Source organism: Zingiber officinale, chromosome 7B (genome assembly GCF_018446385.1).
Source record: "Zingiber officinale cultivar Zhangliang chromosome 7B, Zo_v1.1, whole genome shotgun sequence".
NCBI lineage: Eukaryota > Viridiplantae > Streptophyta > Magnoliopsida > Zingiberales > Zingiberaceae > Zingiber > Zingiber officinale.
In genome coordinates this window covers 75,111,495-75,119,309 of record NC_055999.1, presented here as the reverse complement: position 1 = coordinate 75,119,309, position 7,815 = coordinate 75,111,495, and the positions used below count along the sequence as shown (strand labels likewise).

The window sequence follows — 7,815 nt, the reverse complement described above, 5'->3', positions numbered from 1 at the left end:
CCTTCATCTTCTCCTTCCTTCGTGCTACTAAACTCCTTTGTTTTCATGAGTTTCTATAACTTTCTTCTTCCTTCGCTCTTCTTTGACCTTACTCCTACATTTTTGAACTTTTTCTATGAGTGCTATTGACTTGTGGTATTCTGGGCTCGTTTCAAGTTTCAGTGGGGTAGATTTGGACAACCTTTGGTTTAATTATGAGATTCCCCGTTCTATGCATATAACTATATCCACTGAGCGAGACTGTCCTCATCTTCTCCCTTGATGTGCGTAAATATTATGATCGTTTATGCATATTTTAACGCACATTCACTTGCTTTATATGTATATATTCTTTGCATGATCGCCTCTTTTATTATGTACTCATCATATATACTTTTTTGTTCAGATATCTGCTCTTTGTTTGATTTTGTGTTGATAGGGACAACTTTCGGGGCAAAAATAGCGATTGTCGACGCACCGAAATGAGCCAGAGAACACGGTCGTGTAAGAAGTGCACGGTCGTGCAACTCTCGCACGGTCGTGCGGCCAACCCAGAGGCAGATTAGAGTATGGCCGTGCATATTTGCATGGCCGTGCCCCCCCCCCCATGACCGCAACCAAGCAATACACAGCCGTGCAATCCTACATGACCGTGTCCCCGGAGTCGAGCCTCAGGTTCACACGGCCGTGCCAATTGGCACGGCTGTGCAGTGCAACCAGAGACAAGAAAGGGCACGACCGTGCCATCCTTACATGGACATGCAGCCGCAACCGCGCCCTAGCTTATAAAAGGGCTTTAACCCTTTTCCCCAAGGGGGGAGAGCTGGGAAGCGAGCCGTCAGGAAGAGAATCGACTTGGTGCCGTTCTACGCCATCCAGGACATCCATCCAGAGATCCTTCATCACCACATCAACTCCAGAAGAAAAGGATTGGATTCAAAGATCACACGTCATCGTTGGATAAGCATATTTTCTCTTTCTCTCTTCTTGTTTGAGAATTGTATGCTTAACATTATGTCTTCGGGTTTTTCTCCGATGTCTATGGAGTAGATTCTTTGTTCTAGGATGAGGGAGTAGTTGTGGATTGGTTTGATGTAAGACTCATACTTTTACCTCTATTTCATTGGATGATTTCACTTGCTTTGTTTCGACTACTCGATCTCTATATCGTGTTAATTGATTGTGTAGGAATTGCCTATCTCGTAGAGAGAATATCCTAGATCGTACACTCGAGGAGCCCTAGTGGCAGAGGTAACCCGTTCACAAACATCTAGGGTACTTCCTTGAAAGGAGAGACAACTCCTCCTCAAGGAAGTAAGAAACCAAACTAAGTTCCTTATCTCTATCCTTAGTGACACCAATTAGAGTAGTGTTCTTGTGATCTATCGAGGTGCCCTAGTGACAGGGGTTAACCGTAACAGGATTTCATAGGGATCTTCTTTATTTGGTACCTAAGATTAGATACTTCAGCTTCCGACGAATGCATGTTGATGGACAATGAGTAAAGGATAGAATATGATACATCAACACCACCATAATGAAACCAAACTCCTAGGACTCTTCATAAACCGAGTCTATTACTTCCTCTTTGCTAGTTCTCATTTCCATTTCCAAACCCTTTTTCTTTAGATAACTTACAACCATCGGTAGTTTAGCTAATCCTAAGTGAGTCATCGCTAATGCTTATAACAGTCCTCGTGGGATCGATAATCTTTTATTACCGACGATGAATCCGTGCACTTGTGGAATCGTAATAAGTTTTTGGCGCCGTTGCCGGGGACTACGTCTATAACATTAGTGATAATCATATTAGATTAGACTAGACTTTATTTTTTTTCCTTTATCTTTCCTTTTTCTAATATTTTACATTTAGAGATAAATAATTTTATTCTTGTTTTTCTTTATTCTCTACATTTTTATTAAAACGCTAAAAAAATATTATTATTCCAACTCTCTTCTTAACTATATTTCGTATCTTGTTTTTACATGCGAAGAGCTAATCTTTCAGGATAACTTCTACCGTTCGATCTAGAGATTGATAGGACCTTCTTGAGAAGAAGAAACCTTCAGAAAGCATTTCAAGCAGTACAAGAATCTTCAGAGATGACTGATAAACTTTGAAGGATTATGCAGCACCTTATGCATGAGGGGTTCGGTCTAGCATTACTCAACCGCCAATCGAAGCCAACAATTTTGAAATCAAGCCTGCAGTAATTCACATGGTTCAACAGAATCAATTTGGAGGAGGACTGCACGATGATTCAAGCCACCACTTAGAGCTTTTCTACGAGATTTTTGGTACCATGAAAGTAAATGAAGTCCCTCCAGAATCAATGAGGTTATTGCTTTTTGGATTCTCCTTGAAAGACAGAGCCAAGCAGTGGCTAAATTCCCTTCCAACAAAAAACATTACATCTTGGGAGCAGTGTGAGTAGAAATTCCTGGACAAATTCTATCCACCAAGCAAAACTGCTCACATGAGGAACTTGATTGCAAGCTTCAGACAAATAGACTCAAAATCACTATTTGAAGCCTGGGACAGATTCAAAAGTATGCTGAGACAGTGCCCCCATCATGGCCTTGAGAAATGGTTGGTTCTACACACCTTCTACAATGGAATCAACTATCACATGAAGGTATCTCTCGACTCTGCAGCAGGAGAAGCACTAATGAACAAGAGCCTTGATGAAGTTGAAGAGATCATAGAAAATATGGCACAGAACCACCATCAGTGGGCAACTGAAAGATCTGGTGGTTCTTTCTCAGGGAATCCAATAAAGGCGTTAGGAAAATTCGACGTAGATGCAGTCACACTCATGTCTGCAAAGCTAGACACTTTGACTAAGAAGTTTGAGGCCATGGGAAACAATAACAACACGACCAATGCAATAGTTTGTGTTTGTGAAACCTACGAAAGTACGGATCATGCTCAAGATACTTGCCCCCTAGGGCTAATACAAGCACAGATAAACCAACTTGAGCAGTGCGATGCGATAGTCAGCTACAAATAAAGGTAAAACAATCCGTACTCTAACACATACAACCCAGGGTGGAGGAACCACCCAAAATTTTCATACCGAAATAATCAAGACCAAGGGCCAGTAAAATAAAGCTATCAACTTGGACAACAGAGCTACTCACCTGGACAACAGAGCTACTCATCTGGACAACAGACTTATCAACAACAACAACCTTCACAATTGTCCAGAATTGAAAAGATGCTTGAAGAAGCCCTCTCAGAGCAAAAAGAGATGAAGAATTAGATTAAAATGTTGACTCAAAGAATGGAAAATTCTAAGAAATACCAAAAGATGCAAGACAGCCAGATAGCCCAGATAGTCCAGTCCTTCTCAAGAGCACAGGGAACATTTCCAGGAAAGCCAGATATAAACCCAGTGGAACATTACAACCGCATCGAGCTGAGGAGCAGACGAACTTTGGGAGACCCCCAAATCAATACTCAGAAAGGACCTGACTCAGAGGAAGAGCCTTCTCCCCCACTGCCCAATCAGATCCAGAACAGGGATGGAGAGGAGGTCACCAAGAAAGGTGAAGGGACTCTTCAAATTTCCCCACAAAGTCAGACGATTCCTTTCCCTCAGAAACTGATAACATCCCAGAAGGATGAAGAGTTCAACCAATTCCTGAAGAAAATTAAGGAAATTTGCATAGAAGTACCACTGATAGACGCACTACACCAAATGTCGAAGTTCGCAAAGTTCTTAAAGGGAATTTTATCCAATAGGAGGCAAAAGGGCGACTTCGAGACCGTAGCATTAACCGAGAATTGCAGCGCTCTACTTATGACAAATATTCCACCAAAACTTCAGGATCCAGGGAGTTTTTCCATACCTTGCAAAATTGGTTCTGAACTCATACAGAAGTTTTCTGTGACTTGGGAGCCAGCGTTAGCCTACTTCCGTACTCCTTATGTAAGAAGCTGGAACTCCAGGACATTAAACTGATTATTATGTCACTGCAATTAGCTGACCATTGATGTAGATACCTAATGGGAATAGTAGAACACGTGCCAATAGAAGTGGGTGGATGTATCATTCCCACAAATTTCATTATCCTGGATATGGAGGAGGATCCCAATATACCGTGTTAGCTAGAGTCCTAGAGTCAATCATTTGATGATTGTATTTTGGACTTGTTGTATCATATTCTATATAAATAAAGGCATTTGGTTTTTGGTTATTATACTTACTTGTATTGGTGCCAAATAAACTAAGTATAGTAACGTCCTTGAGTAGAAGGTTCTTACCTATATCAATCGGTTAGTTGAACCGATAGTGAGATGATATAGGGAACACTACTCTAAATCATTCCTAGTCGAGTATTAACATTCAGAGACAATGTTAATGAGACTAGCATGTAGGTCAACTCGATGACTTGATCTCACAAGTCATGGATATAGAGATATCAAGTTGACACATGGGTATGCATTAGAGAATGTATACTGAATGACCCGCCATGAGAAAGTATCATGGATCGTTATATGAGTGACATATACTTTCTCATGTGGCTATTAGTATGACTACTAGTCCTTAGACCTGAAGTCACCATAGATCCCTACATAAGGAGTTATGTACTTTGGTTTCGTCAAACGTCACCCGTAACTGGGTGGACTATAAAGACGATTACTGGGTATATATCAAATTATGCAGAGGGATGTGAGTGATGTAGATGGGATCTATCCCTCCTATATGACGGGAGAGACATCGGTATTCTTGATAGAGTGAGACCACGAAGTGCATGGCCATGCCCAAATGAGTCAATATAGGATATTGAGCTCATTTGATTTAGTGAGTCTACTTGGAGTTCAAGATTTAGATTGGTCAGAGGATGACACGATCTATGTCTCACATTGATCAATCTAGATGTCTAGGATAGAAGGACACTTGTCATATTTTGTGAGGAGTCACAATTAGTAGTCACAAGGTGATGTCGGATCTCGACATTCTTGTAACTTGGGTAGTAATGATGTGTTGCTAGATACCGCTCATTACTTATGCTCCTAAATGGGTTTAGGGCATTGCCAACGTTACAAGAACCTCTAGGGTCACACACTAAGGACAATTAGATGGAGATTAGGTTCATATGATGAACCAAGAGGATTAGATTCATTTGATGAATCAAATTGGATTAAGAGTAATCCTAATTGGGCTAACTTGAGTTGGACTCAAGTTGATTCATGTGTTCAATGAGTCTAATTTAGATTATGACTCATTGAATCGATTTAATTTAATGAATTAGATTCATTATATATTAAATTATCTTGAATCAAATGGTTAGATTAGATCAACCATGGAAGAGATTTGGTCAAGTTTGACTTGACTTGAGAGGAAGATTAAAAGTCTAGTTTGACTTGACTTTATGCCACCTCATTTGTGAGTTGGCATTGATGTGGACTAATGATGTTACTCCATATCATCATGATTGCCACCTCATGGGAGTTACTAGTGAGTGCCACCTCATGGAGGTTACATTCTCTCCTTGATGACAACTTAATGCATTAATGAGGGGAGTTACACATGAGAAAGGTGGCCGGCCACATTTTGAATGGGGTGTGAATTGATTTTCATTATTTCATTCAAGTGTGGAATTTTGCATCTTCTTCCTTCAAGCTCTCCCTCTCCTCCTTCCTTGGCCGAACCACATAAGTGCTAGCACACCTTGGTTTTTGGTCACCTCCACCTAGTGTGTTCGTGTGGATACGTGTAGAGAGTTGTCTACATTGACAACTTCAAGATCCGGCGTACCGAGGACGAGCGGGATACGCAAAAGGGCACGCAACAAGGGTAAAGATCTTCATCATGTAGATCTAGAAGTTTTGTAACTCGTACTCGCATGTTTTCAAATTTTTCTTCACAAGAGATCCGTTGGCTAGGGTGATTCGGGGTTTCCGCGACGTGAAAAAGCGGTTTTCGCGGCTCAAAAAATCCAACAGTGGTATCAGAGCCACGTGAAAAGCGAGTACGAGTTTCGTTTCATATTTTTATGAAAAATATAAATCTGTAAACTTTCTGTAAATTGATGTTTTTATAGTTTTAATGGGTTATTTTCTCGTAGTAACGAAGCACAAGTGTTTAGACACTTGTAGGCTTCGACTACCGAGAAGTTTTTCACGAAAAGGCGAAGTTTCGACCCCAAAACGTTTTGGGACAGCGGGCTTAGGCGCTATTGGATCGCTTAGGAGAAACTCGTGATGGTTAGATCGCGGGTAGGGGTACTTCCCCTAACTCCGCAAGGGCATTTGCTCCGCGATTGCGCCCGAAATCGCTAATCGGGACCGCTGGGAAAAATTTACCCATAAAATTGTAAAATTATGAAAAAATTACAGAAAATTATGAAAAAATATATAATTTTGAATTATATATTAATTTTGTGATAGTCATGGCCCAAACGACCCAAATTAGATTTGGAAATGTGTTGTAATTCATAATACGGCCTGCGCGCCGTCATTTGTGTTTGCGTGTGATGTTTATTTTTCGTGACCTGCGCGTCGTGCCTTTCTTTTATTCTGGTTGTAAATTAGATTTAGCCTCGAATGTAACTCGAGTTTCAAAATTGTAATGTACAAAATTGGAGCTGTGGAAGGTCCACTCGAGACGGAGTTACGAGGAAGGCGCGAGCAACACAAGGTGGTCAAAAGGAAGGCGCTTGAGAAGTTGACCTTAGGTTGACCATCCGATCTTCTCATTTGCTTGAGAAGATTGTAGTAGGGCCATGACTAATCACAAAACTTAGTTAATTACTTGTGTATATGATGCATGTTTAATTAAGTAATTAATTAGTGCCAAGCGATTAAGATTAGATCTAAATCGTGCACAAGATGCACCCTTACGATTAGATTAGATCTACATCGTGTACAAGATGCACTCTATCGATTAGATTAGATCTATTTCGTGTATATGATACAATATCATTTAGACTAGATCTAAATCACGACAACTCAAAATGTCTACCATGCCGTGATACCTACCACTACCTCGATCGCATGTAGTTGTTGAATATGCCAAAGCAGAGCAACACATACTATCTTGGTAGGGTACGGAGGGACAATCTTGGTCCTGCCTATCAACGCATGAGTGAGTACAATTCAATTAGATTGAGTATTCCTAGTTAACTCGGTTGGATCGAGTATAACTATAGGCATTGTTCCAACGGTTGGAAAGTTAGGTCAAAATCACATATATATTAACTCTCGGGCGTATTAGCCAAAACTAACTCGAGTTTTAATATAAATGCGGATTTTATCCTATAAACAAGAGTTGCATAGAGATGTAATTGGTAATCATTACCTACCGATCATACTAAGTCTTGGGCGTATTAGCCAAAGCTAACTCAAGGGTTAGTATGATGTGGATCTTGTCCCATATGAATTATAGAATTCAGTGGGAGCATCATTTAGTTAAAGACCTAATTAAATGATTAAGAATATGATACTTATTTCTGCATTTATTTCTGTTGTAGAATTGCCATGACGTCGAACACGAACATCTTCTCTCTACGTTCTGTGCTTAAGAAGGGCAAGCTCAACGGAGCAAATTTCCTGACCGGCACAGAATCGAGAATAGTTCTCACCGTGAACGAAAGACGCTCGAGCGCCCATTCCGAGGCTCCTCCCGCCACGCCACGCTGAAAGGCACCGTGATGCTTACAAGAAGCATCAAGATGACGCATTAGATGTGTCTCGTCTTATGCTCGCGACCATGAACTCGAGCTCGTAAGCAACATGAGTTGATGGACGCTTACGATATGGTTGAACATCTTTGTCACCTATATCAAGGACAAGCAAGGCACTGGAAGAGGAACTCCAAAGAATACCTG

General features: G+C 40.8%; 1 pseudogene; it reads right to left on the bottom strand.

Moving 5' to 3' along the window:
* Positions 1-2,488: 2,488 nt before the first annotated feature.
* On the bottom strand, positions 2,489-2,560 carry LOC122007556 (annotated as a pseudogene).
* Positions 2,561-7,815: the final 5,255 nt, after the last annotated feature.